At 38.4% G+C, this 18,330-nt stretch overlaps 1 protein-coding gene across 1 annotated transcript in view; it reads left to right on the forward strand.

Annotated features, from left to right (window-relative positions):
* Nucleotides 1–18,330, forward strand: part of SLC38A11 (solute carrier family 38 member 11) — a 71,293-nt gene that overhangs the window by 26,816 nt on the left and 26,147 nt on the right. The gene's annotated exons all lie outside the window — the stretch shown is intronic.

Genomic DNA, 18,330 nt, shown 5'->3' on the forward strand with positions numbered 1-18,330 from the left:
AGTCAAATGCTTTCTGGTGATCATCAATTACGAAGCACAATAAAATCTTGTATTCACTGTACCTTTCAGTCAATAGTATGGCTATAAAGATATGATGTGGTATAGGAAACCATTTACAAAAGCCTCTCATATTTTTGTTCATGGTACCCTCCTCGATAATGGGCACATTTTCAAACTTCAGAAAAACTTTCCTTCACACTCCTTCCCTCCAAAATTTATTTTTCTGTTGACTCATTGGACTTTTGTTCCATAAAATCACTTACTTTTGTAACTATAGCAGGCTTCTCCTTGGTTTCAGTACCTATCATTTTAATATAGAAAACTACTCAAAAATACGTCAAATTCATTTGGAGAGAAGTGTGAGCTATTTAGCCTTTTTATTAGATAAAGGGCTTTTATTTTTTTAAGGTTGCTTTTTATAGGTTCTAGTTAAGAAAAAGTCAATGGGGGCAGCTAGATGGCACAGTGGATAGAGCACCCACCCTGGAGTCAGGAGGACCTGAGTTCAAATCCGACCTCAGACACTTAACACTTACTGGCTGTGTGACCCTGGGCAAGTCACTTAACCCCAATTGCCTCACCAAAAAGAAAAGAAAAGAAAAAGTCAGTGTATTTATAGCCATTAATAGTTAATATTTCAATAATATTAGCCCATACTGTTCAGTGCAATGTTTTAATATTCCATTTATATTCAATATTTCTATTTTTATTTACATGCATAGACACACTAAGGCAGAATAAACAATAATGATAATAAATTAATGTGGCACTTTAGTGTCCAAAATGATTTGCCCACAAGAACCCTATTATGCAAATATTACAATCATTACCTGCATTATAAAATGCTGAGAGCTTATGTGACATAACTAGTAAAAATGGGAGCTGGGATTCAAACTTAGCTTTCCCAATTCTAAGTCCAGGGCTTTCCTATTATGCCCCACCCCTACAAACTATGGTTTCATTATAATATTTCATTTAAATGATTAAATTATTTCATTCTGAAACATTGCCTCACTTAGATTTGTTCTGGTAAATAAATCTTTAAACACAAAAGTTTTTGTTTACTCAGCAAGTATAACAGAATAGGCTGACATGAAGGAAAAAAAATCATTATTCATACAATTAACATATGCTAAGTACCTCCCAAATGTAGGCTATTATGGGGATACAGCGATAAATAAGATGTGGTCTCTGGCTGCCTTTAAACATACAAATACATTTATAACACCAGCAGGTGGTTCTGTGAAGAGGCTTACTCTTTTCTGTTCTTTCTTCTCTTCTAGAGGAGATGAAATTGAATCACCTAGGCCTCACCTATTTCCACCTTGCCCTTTTCCTTTCTCACATTAGAGGCCTGAGATTTAATTAACCACATCATGTTGAAACAGCAATCTTACTTTTAGACATAGGGCAATTAAAAATCCCTTAGGTCTACACGGCCCCTTTCTCTACTCTTTTTATGGACTTTGTTGTAGCAGACAAAAAAGTCATTAGGACTGTAACAATAATTCAAAACCCCTAGTCAAGGAGATTCCTAACAAAGAACTTTAACTCTCTGTCCTAAGTTAAGGTCTACTGTAATATAGCTAATCCCTTGCCTATTTAAGTTCGATGAAGCAAAATCAGGATACAGGAAACATTTAGATAAGAGAAGTGACCAGAATATATTACAGTGTCTCTTACTGGACAAGCCATGGGGAGGGAAATATGGAGAAAAAAACAAACCTTTGGACTAACTTCCCACAGTCCTCAAAGAAGTGAGTGCAACTGAAACCTTCCATCTGATTCTTCTGTTCCAAGAGAATTGCAGAGCCTGATGGCTCACCTCAGCCTTTCCTTTCTCTGATGCACCTCAGCTGTCCTTTAGTTTTTTCTTTTTGTTGCTTCCTCTGGTCTGCAATTTTTTTAAGCTCAGTCTAAGTCCAAGGCAGACTTGGGGACCCATTTTCACTGTTGGTGCCATTGATTTGCTCTTATAGTCCCCACTATAATTTCTCTCTGACTGCTCTCTCATAGACTGTGGGTTATCTCTTTTAAAACTCTAGGGTGTAGCTCAAGTCTGTTTTCCAGTTTAAGATTTTAATAATCCAAATCAATTTTGGGATTGTAAGTAAATGCTAATCCTTCTGAATTGTAAATTCTAGAATCACAGTCATTTTTCAAACCCAAATTATACTTTCAAAAAGCTGATTTTTTAAACCTAATGATGCCAAATTAGAGAGGCAGAAAAAAAGAAGGAAGATTGAAGGCAGGTAGGAGGGACCACAAGATAAGGAGACATACAGAGGAGTAGAGTCAATAAATCAACTACAAGTCTCCAAATAGTGTTCCTATCTTTTTTTAAAAGGAAAGATATGACATTTGAAGTGAGTCCAGAAAAGTGAGTAGGAGTTTGATAAGTGAATATGGTAGTTATAGTAGAAGTTATTCCAATCAGAAGGAATAGCATAATCAAAAACGTGGAGGCAAGAACATATGCAACATGTTTGGGAAATAGCAAGTAGTAATTTAACTGGAGTATTGGGTACACGTTGAGAGTGAGGTATTGAGAAAAGGGTAAATGGGGACAGGTTATGGAGGATCTTTAATACCATTAACTTGGACACTGATAAACAACATGGAGCTAATGTAAGAGAGGCTGACGTTAGAATATTTAGTCAGCAAATGCAGCCTGAAATAAATAGCATTCAAATGAACATGTCTTCTAGAAGAGATTAAAATGATCTATACACTTTTAACTGTCACATCTTATCAGAGAGGATACCATCAAAGATTTTAGAACTGGACAAAACCTTAGGGGTCATTGCATTCAATGCCTTTATTTTGCAAATAAGGAACTCAGTCCTAGAATGATTAAACAACTGGCCCAAGGTCACACAGGTAGTGACAGATCCTGAATTTTAACTCAAGTCTTCTGACTCCAAATCCAGTGCTTTTCCATCTTAATATGCTGCCTCAATTAGAGATGTGTGCGCTTCCACTTGTTCAAATTTGGATCATGTATTCAGTAATTAATCAACCATCATTTTTCTAAGATACCCATGGTCATGATCTCATTAAGGCACCTACAATATAAATGACAACTGGGGGCAGCTAGGTGGCGCAGTGGATAGAGCACCAGCCCTGGAGTCAGGAGTACCTGGGTTCAAATCTGGCCTCAGACACTTAACACTTACTAGCTGTGTGACCTTGGGCAAGTTACTTAACCCCAATTGCCTCCCTAAAAAGAAAAAATATATAAATGGCAACTTTTCCATACCTTCTTATCCTATCCATCTTTTTTCCAGAACCTCCCAGAAGTCCTCCTTGGGAGGTTCACATAACACGCTAGGAAATCTTTCTCTAGTTCTTTTACCATTATATGGCTACCAATGAGCACTTAGGCTTACATTTTCTCTTGCCACATTACTGTACCAAATTCTTTTCCAGTCATACATCTCACTTCATCTCATATCAATTTACGTGGGCAATTCTTGGTTAGTTAAATGTTGTGGCCTATTCATGGCCACTATGTATCTCAACTTCAATTCTTTGGCAACTGTAAGATCCCTTCACTTACATACATATAATATCAACAGAAAAATTTCAGTGTTAAAAAGATCAGTCTTTTTTTTTGCAGGGCAATGAGGGTTAAGTGACTTGCCCAGGGTCACATAGCTAGTAAGTGTCAAGTGTCTGAGGCTGGATTTGAACTCAGGTACTCCTGAATCCAGGGCCAGTGCTTTATCCACTGCGCCACCTAGCTGCCCCCGATCAGTCTTTATTTTAGGGAGAAACTTGTATTATTAAATGCAATTACAATTTTCCAAAGGCAGTCCAGCCTATTCTCATCCTCCTCCTCAGTTCTGAGCCTAGTTCACTGTCCATATTCAATGTCTAAGAGATATATACTGATGGATAGGTTGTTCATTCACCTGTATATCTTGTTCTGAAGAATAAGCATTCTTCTTCCACTTGGATTTTCCCATGTTGATAATTAGGTCCAACTTTTTTTTTTGAGTGATTCTGAATCTCATTTAGAAAGCTATATAGGGGCAGCTAGATGGCGCAGTGGATAGAGCACCAGCCCTGGAGTCAGGAGTACCTGAGTTCAAACCCGGCCTCAGACACTTAATACTTACTAGCTGTGTGACCCTGGGCAAGTCACTTAACCCCAATTGCCTCACTAAAAAAAAAAAGAAAGAAAGAAAGCTATATAATATTTCAGGGCCACATGCAATTTGTATATTACTTACTACTAGAAATATCTAGAGGATTTCATTCAATAATATTTACAGATCACCTACTATGTGCAAGGCACTCTGCCAGTTCCTGTGGGGTATTTAAAGATGAACCCTACAAAGTTCCCACCTTCAAGGAACTATAAACTAATAATAACTATGTAGCAATGTACAGTACACAAAATATTTTCATGTATATTACCTCACTGGTTCTTCACAATAAGCCTGTGAGGTAATGAGTAATTGAGATTAGAGACTAGAGATGAGTATTTGAGGTTAAATAATTTAAGACTTCTCAGGTAGTAAGTGAATACAAATCCAAAAATGTTTCCACAGTTGTCTCTCAGTAAAGGAATCACATGTACAAATAGCTATAACAGATAAGCAAGATTGTACATGATACCTACTACAAGTGAAGGGAGTCATAGGAATTCAGAGATGTGAGGAGTTGTTTCCATTGGGATGACCAGGGACTACTTCATGGAAATGTCATTTGATTGAGGCAGCTTTTAAGTTAAATGATTTTGTTTCATGACCAAATAGCTGCTTAGTTCATATGGTGATGAAATGTGGCAACTTTGTGATTGATCTTCCTCTAACAAATAATAAGGTTCACCTGAGTGTATGAAATTTTTCTAATAATTGGGATTATGCATTTAGTATTTTTGCTATTTAGGTATTAAAAGAAGGGTGTTTTTAGATATGATGCAGCTTCTCATTTCTGCTTGAATAAGATTGTAAAGAACCTTCTGTTTGTCTTGATAGATAATCAGGCTTATAGCATAACACGTTTGGGGGTTGGCATGGTAGCTAGTGGGACTGACTTCTTGTTGAAAATGTGACAACTGTGAATGCTTATAATCCATAAAACATGAGCCCTTCAGTGCTCTGTGTGTGTGTGTTTTGCCTCATTTTGCTTCAGATGGATGATCAAGAAAACTGCTTTCTCATTGAGTTTCTAAAGTGGGTATTTGAAACAGATCTTGAAACCCACTATCAAAAAAAAAAGGTGGGGGGAAGTCTCCACTAGCTGCTGATGTTGACCTTGTTACTATGGAAACACATTTTTAGCAGCAGTGTTTTAAAAATAAAGCACACAATTCAAGTTCCTCTTCCATAGTGCCATAGATTCTACTTTTTGACATGATTTCAAATATTTACAGTCCAGGGGTTTGGGGGTTTTCTGAGACATAGTGTTTAGCTGTGCTTTATACTTTTAACCATTTATGTTCTAAAATTTTTAAGTGGTAGGACTGCTTAATTGCTTCATAGAAACTCGGCTAGCATACTAAAGCAATAGCAAAGAAATCCTTTTTTTCTGATGTTTTGCCCACAAGAATCAAAGGCATTTAGGCTAGGTGGCACAGTGAATAAAGCACTGGCCTTGGATTCAGGAGGACCTGAGTTCAAATCTGGCCTCAGACACTTGACACTTACTAGCTGTGTGACCCTGGGCAAGTCACTTAACCTTCATTGCCCTGAAAAAAAAATAATCAAAGGCATTTTCAAGCAAAGGTACTTTCACCATGAAAACCTTCATTTTACCTCTAATCGAAACCATTTCTTTTGTCTGTTCACCCATTTTTTTTTTCAAATGAAGATTGATTGAGATACTGCTATGTCATTTTCACTCCGGTAAAATTCAATGATAAATCTGATGAAGTAATCTTCTTATTAGACCCTTTGACTAAGTCTAGCCAGAGATTTTGCAGAGCAGAATATGCCTAAAATGGAGGCATTGAGTAAGATAATTGTTTTCATCATTTACATGATGGCAGTCAAAATGTGGACAAGATGACCACCACTTCGAGCTTAAAAAAAAACCTTTTTAAAGATTCCATTTAGAGAATGTGAAAAATGTTAAGTGCTTTTGGTGGGCTGGAGATCATACCTGCAAGGACCATGCAGGAAATAGTGTTTTTCAGTGTGTCCACTTAAGAAGGCTTTTTATGCAACTTGTATCCATGTTCAATGGTATCCGCCACTGGGTAGAGTTTTAACATGTAGTAGACTGGTTCCATTGCTGATCATCACTGATCTAGGTGCTCCTTGTTTCCCTGTTTCAGAGATTCCCATGACATAATGGGAATGACTCTGCCTCGGTGGGTTTTCTTACTCTTCTTGACTTAAATGCCCATCTTCAAAAAACCTGAGAAAAACTTACTCCTCTTATGGAAATAGGATGCTTACAGTATGACAGAAGAAAGTTTTATTTAAAAGGAACATAAAATAGAAGCTCCTGAATGAACCCCAATGTAACACCTTCAGAATCACCTTTAGTCTCAAATATGAAGATTCCTCTGGCATTGAGGAGCCTTGTCTTCACCTGTCATATGTTCCTCTCTGCAAGTAGCTCTTAGTCCTATAGCATGGTTCCCTCTATAGTTCTCATTGCTTTGAGCAGGTAGCTCAAGGTATTGTTCTTTATTGCTTCCATAGCGGGATCCTTGGGTATGGTTTTCTCACTCCAAAGGGAGCATAACTATCTCCTAGCAAGACAATGAAAAACTGGATGGAATTTCTGTCATTCTGTGCAATTTCCATTGACCAGGCTGTGTGTGGAGGGAGGAAGGTGTGTCTGTGTTGGGGTGGGGGGATCTTCAAGAGTTCTTTTTCTTAAACTATATATTTCTCTCTGTAGTGTACCACTCTAGTGATGCTTGACTAGACCTGGAACATCCTCTTAAATGAGGCTGTTCTCTCAGTCATGGTTGCTGACAGATTCTGCTCATATAGATATTTATCCCAGAATAAGTTCTACTGCTGAATTCCAATTTCTTGAAAGTCTCTGAATTCTAATTAATTTATGGAATCATGAAATGAGGGGAGGTACTCCCAGTTCTTTGGGTATCCTTTGGGAAAGACCATGATGGCAGCAGGGAGTAATGTTTCAGTAACACTTTTATAAGGCAAAGATGATACAGGGGCAAACAGCCCAGAAAATACAGAGAAAATGGTGTGAAAGGGGTATTGAGGCAGACGGTGTGGGTACTGGGATGGGGTGGTAGAGGAAGGCAGGCAGCTGTGGGGAAGAGGATGGAGAGGAGGAAAGGCACAGAGAGTCTACTCATGCAACCTGTGATTAGAGTTGTAAGCATTTGACAGCATAGAGCCAGCTGAAAATGGAAAAGTTCTCAGGATTGGGGGAGATGATAGGAGTTTGGGTTCTCATTTTTATAATGGGAGACAGACTAACTGTGTTATCTTGGGGTTAGTTCATTAACATATCTACATTATCTCAAAGTTGTCAGCAACATTTGGTTCTACTGGCCTTCCTGAGGATGTCTAGAACTTATCTGAGATCATAGGACTAGAAGGCCCTGCATTAGCACAGAGTCTCAGAATGTGATTCTTAATTAATATGGGATAGAATTTGCAAATTATGTTCCTTTGATATTTGGGACAGTCTTTGACTTCTCAGTTCCCCTTTGCAATATTGTTGTTCTTTGGTTGTTTTAGTTGTGTCTGACTCTTCATGACCCCCATTTGGGTTTTTCATGACAAAGATATTGGAGTGGTTAGCCACTTCCTCCTCCAGCTCATTTTACATATTAGGAAACTGAGTCAAACCAGGTTAAGTGACTTGCCTAGGATCACATAGCTTAAAAACTTCTGAGGACAAATTTGAAGATGTCTTCCTGACACATGGCATTCTATCTACTATTCCATCTAGCTGTCCTATCTTATGTCATGCTTTGCTGGCTTACTTCCTAATATTGTTACTTTATACTGGCTACTTACAAATTTACTATACTAACTAGAAGGGGATAGATGGGTGGTCATGGGGATCAGATACAATTTTTTTTTTAGTGAGGCAATTGGGGTTAAGTGACTTGTCCAGGGTCACACAGCTAGTAAGTGTTAAGTGTCTGAGGCTGGATTTGAACTCAGGTACTCCTTACTCCAGGGCCGGTGCTCTATCCACTGCGACACCTAGCTGCCCCGATCAGATACAATTTTAATAATCTCCATCACAAACTCTCATGTTCATGTTCAGTGGCCAATAATTTTTATGTCTTTTCCTCTTTTGTCACCTGGAATTATTATCCTTCAGCCATTGTGAGGAATATTGTAGAAAGAATATTGGAGGAAAATCTAAATTCAAATCCCAGCTCTGCTACTATGATCTATGTGATGCTGAACTATTCACTTTACCTCTCTAGGTGTCAGTTTCCTCATGTGTAAAATGAGGGAATTGGACTAAATAATCTCTAAAGTCACTATTAATTCTTAATCCTATGATGTTATCACCTTTCAGGAGCTAATCAATCACTCCCATTATTACCTTCACTGAATTATTCAAATCAATTAAAGCTGTCAATTATTGTTATCTCTATTACCAGTAGAACCCCCAACTTGGGGCAGTGCCCTTAGCATTTCTTAAGAAAAGAGGATGAGTGTGAAAGATACCATGGAAGTAGAATGAATAAGATCTGACAACTTATTAGATAGAGAAGGATGGATAAGAATGAAGAATTGTAGATTATTCTTCAGCTTCAAACCTGGGTGATTGGAAAAACAGTGGTGCCCTCAACTGAAGTAAGGAAGTTAGGAGGAAGAATGGGTTTGGGGGAGAAATAATGAATTCTGGTTCTAAAATGTTGAGTTGAGGGGGCATCTAGGTGGCACATAACCCCAATTGCCCTGCCAAAAAAAACCCCAAAACAAACAAACAAAAATCCCCTAAAATGTTGAGTTGGAGATGTCGGGTAGACAGTTGGGCATGTTGCAGCCTATTCATTCCCACCAATGTGTTTCTCCAGTGTCCTTTGGGTAGAGTGTCCTACCAAACAATATCTTTTCTTTCTTTGGCCCCTGTGTTTGTGAAATGATATTTATTATTTGTATGTTCACTTAAATTACATCCTTCTTGAAGGTTGTTTTTATAATAGTTAATTATCAAGGAATACAAGTGGTCTAAGTATATCAAGAAGTCATGGGAAATGTCTCATTTTAAACATAAAGTGGAGAAAGTGTCTTGCCTTAAAGGAGAAGTCTGGGCATTAGTAGTGGTTTAAGTCTAAATATTTAATTCCCTCCTTTTCTCTAAAAGAGCACTTGCGTTATTGTTGCTATCTGACAGCCCTTTTTACATGATTTAGAGGAAAATAAAAATGATGTGTCAGTAAAAGATCAGGATAAAGTAGGGTAAACTTTGATCTGTTTTTCTGTAATTTTTAATGTAATTTTCCCCTTTGATTCTTGAGTTAAAAAAACTGAGTGAAGTTGAGACAGAAAGGATGAAGCACTGAAACAGTGAATTAGGTGTAGGAGTGATAGAATAAATAAACTTTATAGAAGAATTTCTTTCTGGACAATTGTATATGCTCATCTAAACACTGATTGCCCAGGACAGACTGAGCAAGAGGTATGGGGGAGGTGGGAAATAGTCAACTGATGCAGATGGTGATTGCAAAGCCAGATAAGAGAAGGGGCTCAGAAAGTGGGGAGAAGTCTGTCTGTATCATTAATGACTTGTAATGTGACAGGAAATGGAGAGCTTTGTTTACACACCAGCTGAAGCACTTAACTCCGGGGATGTGTCTGGTTAAAGAGGTTAATGCATGGTGTCCTCTTGCCGATAACAGAGTCCCTGTAGAGATTGTGTGTTGAGCAGAAAACTTGGGAACAATGCCATGGAGAGATGTAATGTTTGATCTCTTGATATGAAGGCAAAATGTTCTGATGATAAGGAATGACCTTGCAACACGTTTCTGTGGGTCTGTGATCACTGTAGCTATCTTAGCACGCTAGATCTAGGGTTGGAAGGAACCTCAGAGGACCCATAGTCCAACCCCCTCCTCTTTGTTTCCTGTCATTTTATCTTGTCTCTGATCAAGTGTTCAGCAAGTTCAAGAAAGTTCTCTTTCGCAACTGGATGCACTATGTGTAAAGTGGGTCATTTTAGTTCAAGTTTCCATGAATGGAGTCCAAGCACTTTCTCCTTACCCCTAAACATCCCTTTGAAATTTGTAACTGAAAATCTGTGTGTGTGTGTGTGTGTGTGTGTGTGTGTGTGTGTGTGTGTGTGTTCCTATCTGTCTATCCCTCCTGGTTTTAGGAGACAAGATATTATTAGTGTTTACGTGTATATGCATCTGGCTGGCTAGCTCTGTCTTGGTTTTAGGGGAAAAGTTGTTGCTCTGTGTGTATGTGTTTCTGTTTTTATTGACCTTCAGGCATGAGATGTTATTTCTTTCTTTTCTCTCCATCCTCCTTTAGGACAGCCCCTATGCCTTGAACTGAATAGATTCTAAAGCAATTGGAGTATCCTGAATATAAACCAAGACCAGTTTAACCTCTGTGCCAAATCCAAAAGCTTCCCAGTGTCCTCTGTTCCCTCTCATATCACTTTTATTTATATTTATAAAATGTTATCTTTTGATGATAAGTTATGAACTGCCTAGATGTTGAAGCAATCGAAGTTCCCTGTATGTAAATACAGGTCTGTTTGGCCTCTGTGCCAAATGCTAAAAGCCTCCCAATGTCCTTTATCCCCCCCCCTATATTATTTTGATTTATTTACATTTGTAGAATTTCATCTTCTGATGATAAATTTACTTCAGAGCTCAAGGACTGGTATAAGACTTTTAAAGAAGCAGGACTTAAATACAAAATTGTAAAGCTTAGATTCCTTCAGGGAAATCAACTCCATGTTTTAAGCAAGTGTTGTTGCCTCATGCCCTAAAAGGAGAAAGGAAGCTGAGCACCATTCTCTAGGCTGGAGTCCTTCAGAAGAGCACGAATTAATAAACCTGGTTCTTTGTAGCTAGGACTTAGAAACCTTCAGGAAAACAAGACTAACTTTTATAAATATTCTTGATGGTACAAAGAAAGAGCAGAGACGTCTGAGTTCAGAGTTCAAACTACTTAGAGCTTTGCTTTCTAAGGTCAGTATGTTAAATTGCATTTAGGGATGCTGCCATCTCTTAAGTAGATTGCTGATACTTAAAGTATTTGTCTAAAATCTGTCATTTTCTAAGATAATAAATGGATGCTAACTATAATTTCCTCAAGCATTCTTTGCCCATGTCATCGATGGCAACATCAAATGAAAAACTGATTCCACTGTTAGCAATATTCAGGCATAAAGGAGCTTAGAGCCTAAGAGCAGGGCATGGATATCCAGTGGGATTGCCAAACATATGTCAAATAAATATTTTAAGAGCTCCACATAAAAGAAGCCAAGAAGATTAGGTAGCCTATGACTTTTTTCAGGAAAGGAACATTAAGCGTTCAAGAAATTCATGCTGAAAGGAAAATTTTGTTAATGGTTTGATCAGTGATAAAGTGTAAGGATTGTCTTTCATTACCAGGCCCTAAGGTGAAATCTAAAGGAATTAAAGTGAACTACACTTGTTGTGGAAGGAGTATCCTCTTTGTCTCCTGCTAAAAGGGTGAAAAGGCAGAGCATCAATAACTAACACAACTAAATAACTTAAATTGGACTTTCATTTTTGGTCTAAAGGATAACAAGGTGACCATATATTAAAGATTACTCTTTCATAGTTTATCATTTGAATTATTAGGCTAAAATTGAATCCAGCTAGTTGAACAACATTTCCTCCATCAGTTTCATTTGTAAGATTTCGTAAGATTCAGCTATCACCCTCTCTTGTTCATACATTCATAGAGCTATTTGGATAGTCTTTTCACAGTAACATGCCACATTTATAACTCACTATTCCACACATGCTTACTACAAAGCTATGTTTGTTGTGATCTTCAGTTTTATAAGATTATGCAAGGAAGGCACAAGTTCTGGTAGATTCTACCATTCTGAAAAGACTTTGAGTGTAGGGAAAGAGAGAGAGAGAGAGAGAGAGAGAGAGAGAGAGAGAGAGAGAGAGAGAGAGAATCAATTTGCTTTCCAGACTAAGTATGGAGAGGCTCATCATCAGTAGGCTGCCGGTGATGAATTCTTTGTCCATGGCAGCCCCTGAAGGGAAAAAAATGCATTTTAAATGTCTGTCAGCCCTGTGCACCCCACCTTTCTACAGTGACAGTGGCAGAGTGGTATGTGGAGTGGGAGCTAAGGATCTCAGTCTTTAAACCATCTTGGGATGCTAACTGTAATCCTTGTCCCACAACCAATGCATGAGTGAACAAGGAGTGAAAGGAACTGAATCATATCAGTCTGGACATTCTTGACAGGAAGGAAATTATATCTAAATAGAAAGATATCTTACTGGTTCTCCTGGGAGATACAAGTAAAGGAATAGGAAGAATTTGGCCTAACTATCCAAAGGATAAAAACCAAACGGATGAACAATACCTGTTGCTCAAATTATGACATGCCAGTATTGAGCTTTCTCAAGTGTCTGTGTGTCTAAAGGAAAAGGAGTCCTCCAAGAAGGACCTCCTATAATGAACTCATGGGAAAACATGGACAAGAAACACTTGAAGAACAGGTATGAATAACTTGTGATCTGTGATATTGGAGAAAACATCCAAATAGATAACTTTATCTTGAGTAACAAGGAAGGGAGATTGCTATGATAATGAATGCTGAGAAGCCTTCAGAAGGCAAATGGGTGTGGTCAATTGGCAATTTGCCATCAAAATTCAGCACAAGAGCTACTGATATCAGAGCACTAGTAAGTGATGTTTGTCCTTCTGCTATTTCCAATTAATTGACATCTATGCTTAAAATCTAAAAAAATGCAGGTTGGTCTCCTTCCTAGTAGAGAAAAATAAGAAGTCTGGAGACAATCACTTCTCCAATCCCCAGACCATCAGGAACAAGGAAGAATTCCTTTTTTAAATTAGAGGAAGAAGAAAAATATGTAATTACATTAGAGGAAGAGCCTCCTGATAAAAACAAATAAGAAAAAAAAATCTGAAGCATAATCACTTTGTATTGTTTGTAATAAAGAAGGAAGGTGGAGTAGTGTAACACAAAAGAGACTGACCACTTAGAGCTAAAGAATAATTAGCAGGCTCTTCTAGTAAGGGTCAAGGTAATTGGATTCTCTGAAGAGGAAGCACCTGTTTTGCTTGAAGAAATAATCCTGTGGGTACACAGGTGTTTATAGAAGAGAGATCATCCAGTAAGGGACACTCCCTGCTGTGTACTAGCAAGACATCTATTTGTCAAGCTGATATTAACAGAGAGGATGACTACATTCTTGAGGCATTTGTCTAAGATACTAAAGAAAACCTCCCATGACTTGGCAAGCTTCATAGCCACTATGTACTTTAAATGATTCACATGAAGCCAAATGATAAAGTTAAAAGGAATCTAGAAACCTATGCTGGATGCTAAGGTCCAAAAGAAGCTTTTGCTAATTATTTATGGGGAATACCCCAAAGTGATCCTCAGTATAGAAACAATCCATTATATAAGCAAAAATTATAAAAGTACATCCAACAGAAAGGCATCCAAAGAAAACACCATCTATTGTCCAGGACATGCTTGTGTCGTCGTCGTGTTCTTCTTCCTTCTTCCTTCTTCCTTCTTCCTTCTTCCTTCTTCCTTCTTCCTTCTTCCTTCTTCCTTCTTCCTTCTTCCTTCTTCCTTCTTCCTTCTCCTTCTCCTTCTCCTTCTCCTTCTCCTTCTCCTTCGGGTGAGGCAATGAGTGTTAAGCAACTTGCCCAGGGTCACACAGCTAGTAAGTATCAAGTGTCCGCGGCTGGATTTGAACTCAAGTCCTCCTGAATCCAGGGCCAGTGCTTTATCCACTGTGCCATCTAGCTGCCCCTCATGTCTTCTTTAAAGGCAATAACTTCTACCAGCAAGACAGCTGGGTGATATAGTGGATAGAGCTGTGGAACCTCGTATCAGGAAAACCAGAGATCAAATTCATCCTCAGATACTTACTAAGTATATGATCCTAGGCAAGTCGCAACCTCTATTTGCTTCAGTTTCCTAATTTATAAAAGTGGAATTTTAAAATGGAATAACAACAGTTTCTACCTCCCAGAATTGTTGTGAGAATCAAATGAAATAATATTTGTAAAACATTTTGAATACCTTAAAACCCTGTACAAATACTAGCTATTATTATTATTATTATTATTATCTGATGCTATCTGTACATCCTCAGCTATCCACATCTCTGTTGTAAAAGAGAAGAAGATGGGGATAGGAACCATCCAACAGTTACTGAGTGAGGAAACTCCCTATTCCAATGTAGGTCAATGAATTCTCTACAACACATAGTCTTAGCTACCTATGGCATACTAAATAAATGACTTGTTCACATTCATATGGCCTGTATATTTCAGAGTTGGGATTTGAACTCGGGTTTTTCTTGCTTCAAGGATTGCTCTCTGTGATGTTTAAAACCTAATGTGGGTCCTTACCTGCCCCCCCCCCAGTTCTGGGGGGAAACTGGCTAAGATTTACTGATAAATTCAGCAAGAGTTTAGGCTTTTAAATATTTATTAAAGTGTATTAGTAGTTAGTGAAGAGAGATAGGGTGGAAAACCTTAGCTTAGAGCTATGGGGGATAGCCAGAGAGAAACCCTTACTTTTCCTAGCAGTCCACATGAAGTTGTGCCATCATGCAGAAGTCACAAACAAAAAGAGGCCCTCTCTTTTTCTCTGTCTCCCTGCTGCCAAGCCGAAGTCCAAACGAAAAAGAGAAGATTCAGTGAACCACCCTCACCTTCCTACTTCCTATCTCCCTCCCTGAAAGGGGAGGTACTTCAAGCTGATTGGTTGAGGGTGGTCTCCTGTTGGTGTCGTAGTCCACAGCCTCTGAGAACAACACCCCCTCAGGGCCAGCCAGGTGTGGTCTCTATTTAATCATTCTTAAGTAGGTTCTCAGTCAGTTTCTCAGTCTCACCCAATTCAATCAATTCCAAATCAGTCTTCAGGTGGGGCTCCTGGGCGTCTGCCAAATCCCATTATTTTATCACATCTCTATCCACTTTATCATGCTGCCTAGCTTTTTTAAAGGAGCAATGAATAAAAAGAAGGTTCATATTATTTGGAACTTAGAAGGGATCTTGAAATCCAACTAGTCTAAGGCCCAGGTGATGAAATCTATCTAGAGGTTACCCAAAGTGCAATAGATAAGGTCTTAAAAATTGCTTGTAAGTTTGTTCCATTGGAAAAAAAAACACAACATACTCGACATTTCTTTCACGTTCCCTGAGGTTAGCCACATGGATTTTACCTACCTTTACCTGTGTTTTCCTATTTCTCTATCCCTGCTTTTGCCCAAATTGTACAGAAACAGAAAGGAAGGATTTGTTATTTTGGGATAATATAAAATTCAAAGGGAGGAGGAAAATGGAAGGCTATCTCCTAATTTTTAAGTCCAAAGCTTTGAAAAGTGGGTTATTGTCAGAATTTTTCCCTTGGAAAAGCAGAAATTTCAAATGCAGGCAGCTTAATAGGGAGAGAAAATCCATTTCAAAGGCATTGGAAAGCCTGGCAGTCTTTGAGTTCTGACAGTTGTCAGTTGGTTCTGGCAGAGCTGAGTCATCTTTAGGAAGGGCAACAAATTAAAATCTCTCTGTGTGTGTGTGTGTGTGTGTGTGTGTGTGTGTGTGTGTGTGTGTGCCTGCAGCATGCGCTGTCCCCATTAATAGGAAAAGTTGACAGGTAATGCAGTTTGTTCATTCTTCATGCAGCAGGAGTGATGGAGACAGCAGGTGGCAGCATCTCCCACTCAAAAACTGGGAAATGGAGCAGGCTAATTAGTTGCCAGCAGCAAGCTGACATTCAGGCTTCCTTCTCTTTAAAGCTCTTCTGCGTCTGTGCTGGCCATCTCACTTTTCTGGAGTAGTGACCCATTAAGGTAGAGAGAAGCATAATCTTCACCAACTCAGACTGAAGGAAGTGCTTTCTAGCTCTAATCTAGCCCCCATTATGAAGACCAAACATGAAACTGGGCCCCTACTTCCTCATTTGTGTGAAGACAATGGGTTGGGATAGATCAGGGGATTTTAACCTGAGGCATAAGAAATTCTTTTAAAAATATATTTTGATAACCAATGTATACAATTGGCTTCCTTTGCAAACCTACATGTTTTCTTTTATGCATTTTAAAGCATTTTTTATTATAGAACATTTTATTTTTTAAAATAATGAACATTTTTATTTAAATTTTTGAGTTCCAAATTTTATCCTTCATTCTCCTTCCCCTTTCTTTTTCCTTTTTCCTTTCTGATTTCCTGAAGCAATCAGATATAGGTTATACATGTGCAATTATGTAAAACATTACTGTCTCAGTCATTTTGTATAAGAAAACTAATAAAAGAAAAAATGAAAGTGAAAAATAGCATGCTTCAGTCTGTGTTCAATCAATATCAGTTCTTTCTTTGGAGGTGCATAGTATGTAAAAATGTTATTCTGAGAAGGGGTCCATAGACTTCACTTGACATACACCCATTAATAACCCCTAAATTAAACCATCCATAAAGTACCATCCAAGTCTAATATTTTACGATTCTATAAATCTATGTCATACAAGAAATGTAAGATCAAAAAAGAAGATGGGCTGATAATACGATGAGAGTGTGAAGGATAACATAGACAGCCCATGTGTTCCACAGGTATGTTGGTGATGCTAAGAGAAATTTAGGAAGGTACCCAGTATTTCGGGTTGGTCTCCTCTAGTGAAATTATGGGACAATATGAAAAATTGTTGCACATGATGGGCAGGCAGGAATAGGTTACAATTGGCATCACTGAGATCACAGAACCATTTGAGTTTAAATCTATAATCACTAAAATGTAAGCCACCTGAGGCCAGGAACAGTCTCATTTTTGTCTGCCAGCTCATGGCACAGTGTGTGAGACATGGGAAGCATTTAGTAAATGCTTACTGAGTGGTTTGAAAAAATGACTATACATAGACAAATTTTGTCTTCAAAACTAATCTCTCTAGGTCGGGGGTTTTAATTCTTTTTAGTATAATAGAGCTCTTACACTGTCTGGCTAAGCCTATGGACCCCTTTTCAGAATGTTTTTAAATACCTAAACTGAAAGTCATTGGATTACAAATGAAATTATGTTGAAATACCTTTCTCAAAATATACAATAAAAACCAAGTTTATAGACCCCCAAGTGAAGAACCCCCTGAGTCTAAATGAATATTCCTAGCCCGTTTATGCTGTCCAAGGCCCTAATTACTGTGGCACCTCATTCAAGTCTGCCTTTCCAGAGCACCAGTTTAGGATCCAAACCTTTTCTACTTTCTCCACCTTCCAGCAAAACTTACCCAACCTGTGACCCACTCCTGTAGAACCTGGCTCTTGCAAGTCAGGAGAGTATGGATAGTAATGGCTCCATCACATAAACTAATATATTAAAGATGTTAACTGGTTCCTATTTGCTCTCTTGCCTCTTTGCCCTGCCAGCATACCTTAACCCATTTAAAATTAAAAGGTCCCTTAATAGGTAAATCCAGGGGTGGAGACTTCAGGGACAAGAGCACTGGGCTTGGAGTCAGATAATCTGGGTTCAAATCTTCTCTCTGTATCTCTCCCCTCACCCCCTCTCTTTTTTCTTTCCCCTTTTCCCTCTCTCCCCCACTTGTTACTAGTACAGCACTTGACAAAAATCATTTTGCCTTCCTGGTCCCTGTTTTCCTCATCTATAAAATGAGGAAGTTAGACTAGATGACTTTCAAGGTCGCCTCCAATTCTAAATCTACAATCTTATATTTAAGCAAAAGCAAGGCCTTTTGGAATCCATGCAGGGCCAACCAGCCAGTGTGCCCTGGGGACAGACAAATAAAGAATGTTTGAGGAGGGAAAAGGGCCATGTTTTCTATTGACCATCCATCCATGATAATAATATCAAATGTGATAATGTTTGTAAAGTGCTTAGCACAGTAGCTGGCATATAGTAGGCTTTTAATAAATGCTCATTCCCTTCCTCCCCCCCCCATAACATAAAAGGATATATAAAACAGTCTAGTTCTCACAGAAGTATAAAGCCTGCTTGGATATTGTTGCACTGAAGCAGAAGATGGAGGATGGAGAGGGAGAAAATAATCAGAATTTCCTTTTATCTCACCTTTCCTCTGTATTTTGTTTTGTGTGTGTGTGTGTGTGTGTGTGTGATTAATTAGGGATAAGTGCAAGACAATTGCAAAGGACTCATAATGGAAAATGTTCTCCACATCCAGAAAAAAAACCTGTGGAATATGAA

Source organism: Dromiciops gliroides, chromosome 3 (assembly GCF_019393635.1).
Source record: "Dromiciops gliroides isolate mDroGli1 chromosome 3, mDroGli1.pri, whole genome shotgun sequence".
NCBI classification, from domain to species: domain Eukaryota; kingdom Metazoa; phylum Chordata; class Mammalia; order Microbiotheria; family Microbiotheriidae; genus Dromiciops; species Dromiciops gliroides.